The sequence below is a fragment of the Ambystoma mexicanum genome, chromosome 2p (assembly GCF_040938575.1).
Source record: "Ambystoma mexicanum isolate Mex_15411 chromosome 2p, UKY_AmexF1_1, whole genome shotgun sequence".
Classification (NCBI taxonomy): Eukaryota; Metazoa; Chordata; class Amphibia; order Caudata; family Ambystomatidae; genus Ambystoma; species Ambystoma mexicanum.
The window spans coordinates 1,082,468,643-1,082,482,014 of record NC_090923.1 but is presented as its reverse complement, the minus strand read 5'-3'; positions in this window follow the sequence as shown (position 1 = coordinate 1,082,482,014).

Genomic DNA, 13,372 nt, shown 5'->3' with positions numbered 1-13,372 from the left:
GGGCAAGATTGATCTAACAAATATGAGAAAACCCTTTAGTAGAACTGCACGAAAGAACATATGAGAGTAAGTAACAAAAACATTGTTTGTATGTATATGATGATGTTGATTTATGTTTTACAGATGAAAATTATTGTAATTGTTGAGCACGGGAGCAATGTTTACGTGGCCTTAGCAGAGTATAGCAATATAATGGGAAGAAACATCATATTATGACAGAGGTAAGTTCTTGTGGACAAGTACACAGCAAGTGTGTGAAACAAACTATTGACCATTATTAGGACTAAGAGGACCCAGATGAGTACAGAAGAAAGGCAATAAGAAATAGTCTTTCAAATAGATACCAATTTTGAAAGAAAGGTGCAAACAGGTGTGAGCACAGGATAGCAGATATATATATATATATATATATATATATATATATATATATCTGCTATCCTGTGCTCACACCTGTTTGCACCCTTCTTGCAAAAAATATATATTCATTCTTGTCATTAGATATGAAAATACTTGTGTCTATATATATATATATATAGACACAAGTATTTTCATATCTAATGACAAGAATGAAGAAGACCTTGGATAGAAGGTGGAGTAACCTTTTTGCAATTTTGATACCAGAGAAGTGCCAACTAGGTATATTTGGCAAACGCATAAGGCTTTAAGGCTAGGCAAAATGATGTATGCCTATATGTTACACTCGCATACACTTAGTAGAAACAGTGCTGGGTTCCCAATAACATGGGTAGGCAAGATTAGTGTAGGTAGGATGATGAAAAATGTCAATTATGTCTCAACAGAATAAACACAGTAAAGAAAGAAGAAGACCACGGACCCACACCATCAGCAGGAGGACTTCAAAAGTACAGAGAACATTTTCAGCAGAGTAGGAAAAATTAAAACACAGACTACGTATGGAGAGGTCGAGGGAGTTTAAATTTGCACCAACATGTCTTTGGCGACAGAAAAGTAGGCCTACATTTCAGTGGCCTGAGAGGGTCAAGAGATGACCTCAGTAAAAAAAAGTGGATCAAAGGGAACAAGTAAAGGTTTAACCGTTTAGACTGAGGAAATAATTGATCGCTTTGTCAGCAAAAATATGACTGTGCCTCTATTTCAGTTTTCTACAGAGAGAAGGAACCCACACCAGCGTCTTCTTCTTCAGCTATGGATGCACCAAGAAGAAAGAAGGGGAGCGATTGAAGAAAATACATAGCTTTTCAAACAAAATGTTTTTTGAATTTGTTATGTTGTCTGTCCTGTGGTTTATTATTTTATCATAAAGAATGACCCTTTGGTTTGAGAATGTCAACCACAGAGGAAATGTTTCCTTAAGTGCATTATGCAGTTGTGGAAAAAGAAAGACGCCCATTAAAAATAGGGCAATGACCAGAAAGAGCAAAAAAGATATATATGTTGTGGTCTCATATTGTAGCCAAGTCCCGGTATCAGCCAGTATGTATTAAATATAAAGTGACACCCAGATGTATGAAAAGTTAGAAAGGAGCAGCCATTCTATTATATTAAAGAAGGAGAAAATGCAGTAGAAATTGTTGAGGAGGCAGGAGTGTATGAAAGAAAGACATAGGTATTTTAAGGCTTGGGTTTGAGGAGGCAGTACTGATGATAAAGATACACTTATTTTTCGAAAGAAACTCATTCAGATTTATATTACAGCTGGATTAATTCCAAAACACAAAGATTTCTTACAAAAGAATGTCCTATTACGACGGTCTTCAATGGATTACCTAAAATTCATAAGAACATTTAAAATCCACCATTGAGGCCTATCGTGGCTGGCCCAAAGAGTATCTATGATCCTCTGGCCATATATGTAGATCAAGTATTACAACCAATAGTACAAACGACAGGAACATACCTGAGAGACACAACACACTTTTTGAACACCTTGATGGATAGGAGTGGCTTACGAACAGAGGATTTATTGGCATTGTTCGAAGTACAGAGTCTATACACATCTATTCTCCATGAAGGTGGTTTGGAGGCGTGTGAATGGCCCCTGTTGAGGGAAGACAACTGCACAGCAGCAAAAGTGTTCACATTGGAGCTTATCAAAATCTTTCTATGTAACAATTTCTTCAGGTTTGACAAACAATTTTATTTACAAGCAGCAGGCCCATCCTTGGGGTCGGCCATGGCACCAGCATATTCAAACCTGTGCATGCACTACATAGAAACACAATTCATTCTGAATCATCCTCATTGGGGTACTATTGATTTGCAAAAGGTACATTGATGATGTGTTCATAATTTGTAGGGGTAAGCGGAGTGAACTAGATGAGTTCCTTAAATACCTGAACTCAGTTAATGATCACATCAAATTTATGATGGAAGTAGGAACGCCCAAACTACACTACCTGGATGTTGAACTGGAACTCAAAGATGGCCGAGTGGTAACCAGCAGTTTGCATAAACCCTCAGTAGTGAATAACACCTTAAATGATCTGAGTCAACATCCTAAGCACTTTAAGGATAACCTCCCATGCAGCCAGTTCTTAAGGCTCAAACAAATTATTTCTGACGATATCACACTATAGTTGGAGAATGAGAAGATGACAGCCAAATATACACAGAGGGGTTACCCCAACAAGTTAATCGAGGCAGCTTGAGGTGGAGGCAGTCAGGTGACTAGTGAAGATCTCCTGAAATGTAACCCTAAAAACAAGGAGATTTCTTTTCTCTACACTCTAAATACTCCAGTCAAAGCCATCATGTAACCAGGCATATCAAGAAGAATTGGAAGTTGATTCAACTCGATACACAGCTACAAGTCCCTCTTGTGTATATTATCTGTAAATGTTTACTATGTTTGTATCCTAAGTGATCCGCCTGGATGCCTTTGGACCAGGTGCGCTATATAAATAAATAAAATACAAATACAAATATAAAAGCTATTTCCTAGACCCCCTCTCATAGCCTACAAGAGAGGCAAGAACTTTAGGGATCAATTAGTCAGAGCTGAGAGGACCAAACATAATACCCAAACTACATTACAAAAGAAGAAAAGTGGCACATTTGCCTGTCTTTTTTGCAGCAACTGCAATATTTTCATGAAAGGCAGCTATGATATACACCCCCACACGGGGGGCAAAAATCAAGCTCAGAGATTTTGCAACATGTGACTCAATGTCAGTCATTTATGGTTTTAGCTGTCCCTGTGGGATCCTTTATGTGGGACAAACAAAGAGAAAAGTGAAAGAACGTTGTAACGAACATAAGAGCAACATAACAACAAGGCATGTATGTTCACCAGTCGCGAGACACTTTACTGAAAAAAGAAATTAAGTAGCTCAATCAAGATTCATGGTCTTGGAAGTAGTTCACAAATCCCCCAGGGGAGGAGATATTATGAACATGTTAACTCAAAGAGAAGATTGATAAGTTAGACAGCCCAAATGGAGCCCAAATGGAGTGAATGAGGATGTTTACCTATGTATCTTGTTATAATGTCTCATTATAAAGTGTAAATGTCATCTTAAACTGTGATAATGGCCGACTTGATTCATAGAACCACCTATAACATCTTCAGGCGAAAAACTATCAGATTGTGAGCATGGGTACCCTTTCTTGTCATTCACCTGGAATAATCCCAGTACGCTGAATGGTTAGCCACATCTCCATTCTCCATTTTGAGCCATTTATCTGGAATAATCCCAATTTATCAGATATTAGCCACACATCTACTCTTAACTATACAGTAGATGATATACCATTTCCTGTTTGACTCCTTTATAAGAAGACTATGGAGTATGCCCCTTAATGCGCTATTTTTTTTTGTGATTGTTCTGCTGAGCATTGACCACAGACATGTATCCACTCATATAATGACCCATCTGACCATTCTTCTTTGCACTTTTGGGATCACATCCCACTCATTTCCAGACTACCGCGAGTAATGACATCCTCACACTATGACGTTATTTCTTTACATGCGATGTCATTGCGTTAGCACGTCCTATTGATGCATAGATAATAGCAGCCATCCCATAGTTCCCGCGCCTACGGGAAGACTTAGACACAGCTCCAGCAACACAAACTATTAGAGGTAAAAGCATGGTACATTACAAATCCACGTATTCATTACTAGATAGGATAGATGAACACTAATTCACTGTCCCCCTCTCCACTCCACTTTACTTCTTATTATCCAGAAGCCACATGACGGTTGTATAAGGAACTCATCACTTGTCTACATCATTCTGCAAAGCCCCTCAAAGGTAAGCTTCTGCGCTGACACGCGCAATACATTAATGATCAAGTAGGGGCACTAGCCTAACATTAAGTTTCTTATCCACATATGATCGGGCTGACACCAGAGTTTGCGACTTTTCACAAGGACTTTTCACAAGGACCTAGAGGAGGTCATCCACATAACGTCATTCCGGCATTGAATGGAACTAGGTAAGGGAATGCTTCATGATTAAATGCCATTTTTTGAGTTATTAGAATTATATTTAAAGGTTTTCCTTCTTCTGAGTATCATTACCCATTGGCTGTATGAAGTATCAGATCATGTAGAGTGTCACCCCAGCCACCTTTAGAAAGGTAAGAGGACCGACTAATCCCTATTTTCTGAGATGCTAACTATTCAACCAGGCATAGGACAGACCCTAATTCAGCCCTTGTTCACACTATAGCTTCTATTGCGGATCTTCCAAGTAACCAAGAACAGAGGACACCTTCCTCAAAAATTCTCTCCTTATCTCCACCGGGTGAATGACTATGGATGGGACATGATAGATACAGTATATAATCAAACAGAGCATATATAAAATCAAATTAGTACAGAAGAGCTAATGAACTCTATTCTCCGCTATTGAAATGTAGATCACAGTGAAGGTTGATGAAAGACATACAGTGGGAACTTGTGCTCCTGATGATGAGACGATTGTCCCGAAACCCGTAGAGCAACAAAATAATTTTTTGTAAAATGCATGTATCTGAAAAGTATTGATGAATTGATTCTAATGTGAGCTGAACATACATGTATACATTTGATGGTATGTGTGTTTTTACAATAATAGTTTTTTTGTATAAAACTACATCACTGATCTTTTTTCTTAACTTGTGGATATAATCACATCATAACTATTGTTTTGTAATACAAACACACTAGATGTGCAGGGGACACAAGTGTTCCACAGCCAGTGGACACCGGTTTCTCTCTAACTATCTCGCCAACCGCCAGCAGTCTGTTCAGGTAGACTCCTCTAGATAGCCAATGCTACCTGCCACCTGTGGAGTCCCGCAATTCCATCCTCTCCCAAGTGATATAAAATCTATACATGGAGCCACTGGGAGCCCTCCTAGCCACACACCACATCCACCAATATGCCGACAATGCACAGCTATACCTCAAGAGCTCAAAACTTGCCTCTCACTGATCCAGTCTTAGATGTTCAGTGCATACTAGAAGCCAAACCCACCTAAGACCGAATTCCTACTCCTCATCAAAATCACTGAGCTCACCTCCTGCACCAAGACCCTCCGGTTCCACATCAACAAACACCTCTCCTTCAAGACACACATAGCTAGGAAAACTCAGACAGCTTGGTATCAGCTCTCCCTCCTGCGGAAAGTCAGCCCCCTCCTCCCTCAAGACAGCTTTAGATCCATTGTTCAAGCGCTGGTCAAAGCCCTCATCAAAGGTCTCTTGTCATCCTCACTTGTGCACCTGAGAAGTGTACTACACATGGCTGCATGCCTCATCAATGGACTATGCAGATACAAACACATCACTCCGGCCCTAATTGACCTTCACTGGCTCCCACAGCACACACAAATCATCTTCAAGTCTAGCTGCATCATCTATAAGGCAGTCACCCTCAGGTCACCCAGCTACCTCGCAGAGAAACTCAGCATCTCCGGCGGACAGTGCACCACCAGAAGCCAGGACACGTGCAGACTTGAAATAAACGGCTTCAAAAAGGAAAGGACCAGAAAACAAGCCATTTCTGCCTACACCCCAAGCTATGGAACCTCCTCCCCATCAACATCAGACTTGCCCCCATGCTCCTACAATTCAGAAAATAACTCAAGACCCACCTCTTCAAGGAGTTTCTCCTCAACACCTAGGCCATCACGTCGCCCCCACGCCACCTGACTTTCTAGACACCGTCCTATTGCTCTCCTCCCTGCCATCTGGTACAGCTGTACCCCTCCTATGTGCCCTTTTGTATCCTACCCCGTGCTGTATATCTGTTCTGTTGCTATCTCTGAAAAACACTCTGGTATGCATCCGTACTGTTGTGTACCTGTGTAAAGCACTCTGTTGTGTATCTGTATTGTTGTATACCTCTGTAAAGTGCTCACTTGCTTCTCAGAACTAGGTCTGTGCTCAATAAATACAATAATAATAAGTATTATTATTACTATTATTAGTATATTAATAGTAATAATAATAATAATAATACTAATAATAATAATAATAATAATAGTAAACAAAACACAAAATACCATAAACATATTAACACATTAGCACATTCATAACAATCCATACCAATATGAGTTGAGACTTCAGCAATGTTTATTTTTATTTTGTGATGTTTATTGTTAAAAATAGAGTAAACCTTAACATTGCCATATACACTATTTCTGTATGATATGATATGATATGATATGGCATCTATAACGCGCCTATACACAAGTGTTTCAAGGTGTGACGTGGCAAGGAAGGGGGAACAGAGGGAAGACAGACAACGATCATACTAGGCCAGGTGTCATTCAGATTGTGCAAGTTTATGGGAAGGGGGGGGAAAGGGCTGGAGCGGGTTGTGGGGGTGAACAGTGCGATACATGGGATAATAGAATAAATAACAATAGGTAAAGTATGGCCAGCAGGTGGCAAGTGCAAGGGTTAAGGCAGACATCAGGTGTCAAGTGCTGGTAGTGGGACTGTAAGGGTACAGAAACAGTCCCCAAGTGCGAGGGTTGCCAGGAAGGCAGTGCAGGTGCGGGAGAGGGGACCTGGGCCCGACATCGGAGGGCGGCCAGGTAACCAGTGCCGTTTCAGTATCAGCCAGGAAGTCAGCAGGGAAGAGGAGAAAAAGCAGAAGCAAAGATAAAGGTTTTGAGGTGCTTACGGAACTGTAGATGATTCTCCTCAAGTTTCAGGGAGGCGGGGAAGCTGTTCCAGAGGGAGGCCCAAGCCGAAGAAAGAGATCTACCACCAACTCGTTGCTTGGAGAGCTATGGAGACCTGGAAGTAATGGTCAATTTGAATTCCCATCACAGGAGGAATTATTTAGATACTTTTAACTATGACATCATTCGCCAAATATTCTCAAATCTTTCCAAAAAAACAAACCGAATGGAATTTTTGTGGAAAGTTTTGTGAGGTTAAAAGGGGATTGGACAAAGTTTTAGTGTATGTTCCCTAACATGCCGGACCAACGCAATTTCTCATGGGCACATTTTATCTCTCGGCTACAGCCCAAACTACTTGATCAATTTGAGGCAAATCTTTCCAGGACCTCACACCTGGTCTGCCTCAAAATCCTGTTAAAGTCTCGTGGAAAAAACGCCAGTGGTTTATTTTAGATATCGACAGAAGTGGTAACAATCAGATTGATGATATCTGGAATTTTCCAAATTGTTTGCAGTCTCTGCAGTGTCCTGATTGGCCAGTTGCTACTCCTGGAACCAAAAAAATTGCACATTTTAGTTTGGGTCAACCAGATTGGCTAACAGAAAATGATTCCCCAGACTGACACATTGCCATATGCAGATATTTAGTGGGGTTCTCCACACTACATGGTGCAAAATGTTTTTCAAAAAGGGTATATTAAAGCAAAAGGCTTCTCTGACCCCATGGAAGTCAAAGGAGTGAGTCGACGAGGGTGTAATGTGCCCAAAACACATCCAAATGTGCAGACGTTTTTCTGCAGGGCTTGCAGATTTGGCCTGGGGTCTCTATGGAGGTCATTACGAGTTTGCCGATATCCTGCTGGGAAACTGATAAGGACTCCATGGAGGGGATGGCCTGGTGCGGGTAATTCTGACATTTATTTGCCGGTGGGGGCCTGATTTACCTCCAGCTCTTGGCTGGAAGTGAATTAGTGTCCCACCGGAAAACCTTTGCTCCTGCCAGAATTACCGGCAATTTTCCCAGACCGGCAAACAGGTAATGACCCCCATGTCCACGTCATGTGGGATGGCATAACCTGCCCATGGTTGGAGGCTAGTAGACCAGGGACCCACAATCAGGCAAAACGTGTGCAGTAGGCCCAGCCACGTTTCAGGCTCTGCTCCCCTTTGAATGGCTTAATGGGTCAAATGCATAGCCTTCAGCCAACCCCAGGGAAGGGCCTGTAGGGTTTTAAATGTAATGGTTTGGTATTATGTTTAAACCCCCTATTGCTGCTTTGTTTTCAGTTGATACTTCATTTTTTTCAGGATCATTTCAGCCGGGAAATAGAGACCTTACACTTTCCCAGAACACATAAACCAGAGCACATTTAAATGTATGGGTTGAAATTACTCTAAACAATTGATTGGCATGCAGCCAGCAGCTAATTCAACTTCATTTATTAGTGTGCAACGTCAGACATCATTGAGATTGAACAGGCATCATGCATCCAAACTGCAATTACTTAAAATCATGAATTATGTACATTACTGTTGCATAGCAGATAGCAGTTTCTACAATAAACTGTGATCTCCTGTCTATCAATTGTCCCAACTCTGTTTTTAGGTCCATTTCCGCAAAGCATTCAAGTGACAGTATTTCTTTTTTTTTTTTTAAAGAGCAGTTTTAGAGAGCTTGCAATGTTCTGACTACAAATGATCTTTTGTTTTGCTATTTATTTTTTTGATTTGGCTTTGCTTACGTCTGACTGAGCTGTTCTGTCCCAGGGCCGCTGTCTCGTCTCCCAGTTCACAGAGGAGGATTGTATTTTCAAGGCCTCTCCTTTTTGTAGCTGAGCTTGAAGGAACCGTCTCCACGTGTGAAACCGCTCTCGCCTAGCGACCGCTGTTTTTTTTATCTTGCAATACCAGTCCACGCTTTTTTTCTCTGTCAGTGTCCAGATAGTTTTCCAGCAGGTGTCAGTTTCAAATAAGTGTGTGCCCAGCCTAATAACAAACCGGCTCTTCCAAAGCTGCTTCTGTACCCTCTTGCTAATTCCTCGGCTCATTCAAACTCCTCTTTTTTTGTGACTCATTCCATCTCTGTCCGTTCTTCTCTCTCTTTCTGCCTGACTTCTGGGTCCTTCCATTTTGCTTTTTGATACTGAATTCAGAGTTGCTATATTTTCAGGTCAGTCAATTAAATGTTTCCAGCTCGAGCCCAGTGACGTCATGATGTCCGTTCGATCACTCCATGCAATACAATGGGCCTTGTAATCCCAGATATGACTCCTATACTTCAATGTTTCATCTCTAGTACATCCTTGTGCAACGCATAGTAATTGTAACTTGTAACATCATGGAACTCCACTAAACGCTGCACATTGTCAAATCCGTTATAGTCCCTGTACATTCTAACCTTTTTATGGGATTTGGTTTCAGAATCTTAACACTATGGGCCTCATTACATGGTAAGTGGTAAACCATGGTGCTATTAGCACCATGGTTGCCGCCAGTACCATACCGGTACCACCATGGAGAAAAGGGGAATTACCACCCCATTCCAAGGTTGGCAGGGTGGTAATTCCCCCTTTCTCCATGGCCCTTCCCCATTCCCATTTTTGCCCCATAGGGCATAATGGGAATGGGGAAGGAGTTAATTATGGTACCGCAAATTGTGGTACCGTAATTAGCACCAAGGTCCCTTTGCGGGTCCCAACTTTAACGGCTGATCTGCACCAGCCGTTAAGGTCGGGTCCCGCAAAGGGACCTCGTAGTAAGGCGGTAAGGGTTAGCGGTCACCGGTACCCTCACCGGTGACCGTTAACCCTTACTGCCTTACGTGTAATGAGGCCCTATGCCTTTTTGCTGCTGTCTCTAGAAAATGTATCTTCTAAAGCAGTTAGTTACCCCCAGCACAGCCCATTTGTCATTAGTGGGTTAGCAAATAAGTTAACAGTGCAGATGCATCTTCCTTGTTATCTTTTAGCATTTAAAATGCAGAGTGGCTTAGACACTGAAATCATGCATTTCTCAAACTATCCTGACAGTCCACTTTTCAGCCATCAGACCCGTAGAGCGGGCAAAGTGAGGCCGATTTGCAACTTCAGGTGGCTTTGTAGGACCATGCCTCAGTCAAAATGTCCACTGAAATGTTTCAGTAGCTTTTGGTAGAGCGAGGCATGCCAGAAGACCTTGGCCAAGTTAAAGGGGCCAAGGAGCAAGGCTGCCAGCCATCAGTTGGCCAGGGTGCTTGGTCATGCACAGTGGGCACATTGGGAGGCTTAGAGATGCTGGAGGCATGACCCATGCCAAGGGCCATTGACCATTGCCCCATGCCATCCCAATTGGGTTATATAGGAGGATAGTGTATATCATTAAAAAAAAGTATAAAAATTAAGTGAAAAACCTTTGTTAAAGGGACGTTATGGTTGCAATGCTAAACCAACAAAACACAACAAATTACCCAGTTACAGCATAATTCGGTCATCACCAACCTAACGCCACAGGCACTGTTGGTGTATCTGGCTTTTGAATGGTGGTGGCTGAGTATGCTTGCTTACCCTATAGTTCATAAAAGACATTAGAAACAAAAAAAGAAATGGCAAAAAATAGTAATATCCCAAATTGGTTAGGGTCACTTTAAATTAGATGTGATGTTAGATGTGGTATTCTGAGAAACAAAAGTGCTTTTTATTGTGAAGAACGTTCGTTTTTACTCTCTTTAACTGACATGCACTGCGAGCTGAGATGGGGCTCTTGCAGGTGCAGGCACTCGAACGCTGCTCTGAGGAGGCTGGGCCGGCGCTAATCACGTGACACATCACGTGATCCATACCAGCTTTAAAACGCACTGCCATCCGCCCGAGCGGCGTGTATTCTGAGAAACAAAAGTGCTTTTTATTGTGAAGAACGTTTGTTTTTACTCTCTTTACCTGACATGCACTGCGAGCTGAGATGGGGCTCTTGCAGGTGCAGGCACTCGAACGCTGCTCTGAGGAGGCTGGGCCGGCGCTAATCACGTGACACATCACGTGATCCATACCAGCTTTAAAACGCACTGCCATCCGCCCGAGCGGCGTGTATTCTGAGAAACAAAAGTGCTTTTTATTGTGAAGAACGTTCGTTTTTACTCTCTTCAACTGACCTGCACTGCGAGCTGAGACGGGGCTCTTGCAGGTGCAAGCACTCGAACGCTGCTCTGAGGAGGCTGTGCCTGCGTTAATCATGTGACACATCACGTGATCCATACCAGCTTTAAAACGCACTGCCATCCGCCCGAGCGGCGTGTATTCTGAGAAACAAAAGTGCCTTTTATTGTGAAGAACGTTCGTTTTTACTCTCTTCAACTGACCTGCACTGCGAGCTGAGACGGGGCTCTTGCAGGTGCAGGCACTCGAACGCTGCTCTGAGGAAGCTGGGCCTGCGCTAATCACGTGACACATCACGTGATCCATACCAGCTTTAAAACGCACTGCCATCCACCCTTGCGGCGGTAAGCCCGGTGTAGACAAGCCAGCTGGCTGTTGTACGGCTGTTTGGCGCTGGAGGTGCTTACACACAATCTCGTAAGGAAGTACACCTAATACGACTGAACTCCGGTAAGACACTTGTAATTAACTGTCTGCTACTAAAGCTGCGTGAGTATTACACGCTCACAACAAACATGCTGCTTTATGAGTAATATCGAACGATCTCATAACAAAGAAACGTTGTCATTACTGTGCTGTTCGGTCTGATTGTCTAAATCCAGCCATTATCACTAACGTGGAGACTGCGGGTTTATCCTTTGATCCACCTAGACACTGCACTGGCACTGCGGATTACTATATTGAATTACGGTCTTACGAACAACCAATATAATCCAGTTAAACCGTTAACATCTGTGCGCAGGCTGCGGGTTTATACCTTTGATAATATGCGGGCGGGATAATGCGGGCTACATAATCAATATACAGGCCGCTCTTTTCTGCTTAATAGCGGATACCTGAATACTCTGCAGAAAAACAGCCTTACCTTTCCCAAGGTCCCATCTCTGGCACATGGGTGAAGACTACAGGCTTATTTCTTCAAATCACTTTGACATCTGAGTGCGAACTGCGCGCAAATCCGGTAACCCACGAAACTCTTTAGTTCTGTACAACCGTGGGTCTAAGTGTGTTCCAACAATGGAACCTCCACAACATTCTCCACTGATGGGCCCACAAACGCGGCATCGGACACAACTACAATCACTAATGGAGACAACCGTCCAAGCCGATATTAAAGACAATCTTCAAACCGCAATTACATCATCAATTACTACAGATTATTCAGATAAAATTCAACAGCAAAGAACATCTTGTAATGAGCAGATTACGACAGTACATACCCCATTAACTCACATAGCAGCTGAAGGTGCAGGGCAAGAATCCGCGCAGAAAGAGCGGGCAAAGGCTGCTAAACTAAAATGGAAAGCTCTCCATGACCAACGTCACAATCCAGATACACAACATGAATTTTCCCATCTAGTCTCGGATAAACGTCTCCAAAGACTTTCCCTTGATCTCTCAGAAATTGAAGCATTAATGGAATTGCAAGAGGCAAAAAAGAAAAAACAATCAAGAAATCCGACAGAACCTAGACTAAAACAGCAAGTCCTTCATATCCACAATATGAACAAACATCAAGAGCATCAAACAACAAGTATACCTATTACCGTCAGTTTCTACAATAATATTCCATTCAATTCTAACACAGAAAATAGAAATCCTTTCCATAATGCAGACAAATCAAACCCGTAAGAATCGGTTGCTACAACGATGGTTTATCTGCAGAACATGCTTATTGCTGTATGTACGCAAGCACTAATCCCCTACATGAAGATTCAAGAAACACAAATGGAAGTTGCTAAAGATCAAACTACAATCCTTGCCTCTATATTTTCAAAATTAAAGATACAAGAAGTATTAATGCTAAATTTCGAAACAAGACTGAAATTAGAAGTCGAAGCAACCCTGATGTGGCAACAACGCCTCGCGGACATAGCTCGGAAGGACAGGTCTGAAAAAATGCATCTCACAGATGCCTTAATCGACCTCATGCGGGTAAACATGAAGAATACTGAGGGTGTTCACCAGTCTCGCCCACAGCAATATATGGAAACGCAACCCACTGATCCATCAGTTGTAATACCGCCACTTCTGACAGCAATCAACCACAACAAACAGAACCTGCCAATACTAATCACAGTAGATGAGTCCAAAACGCCTACTATTGATTCCATTGGTGAGAGTTGTCCGTCCCA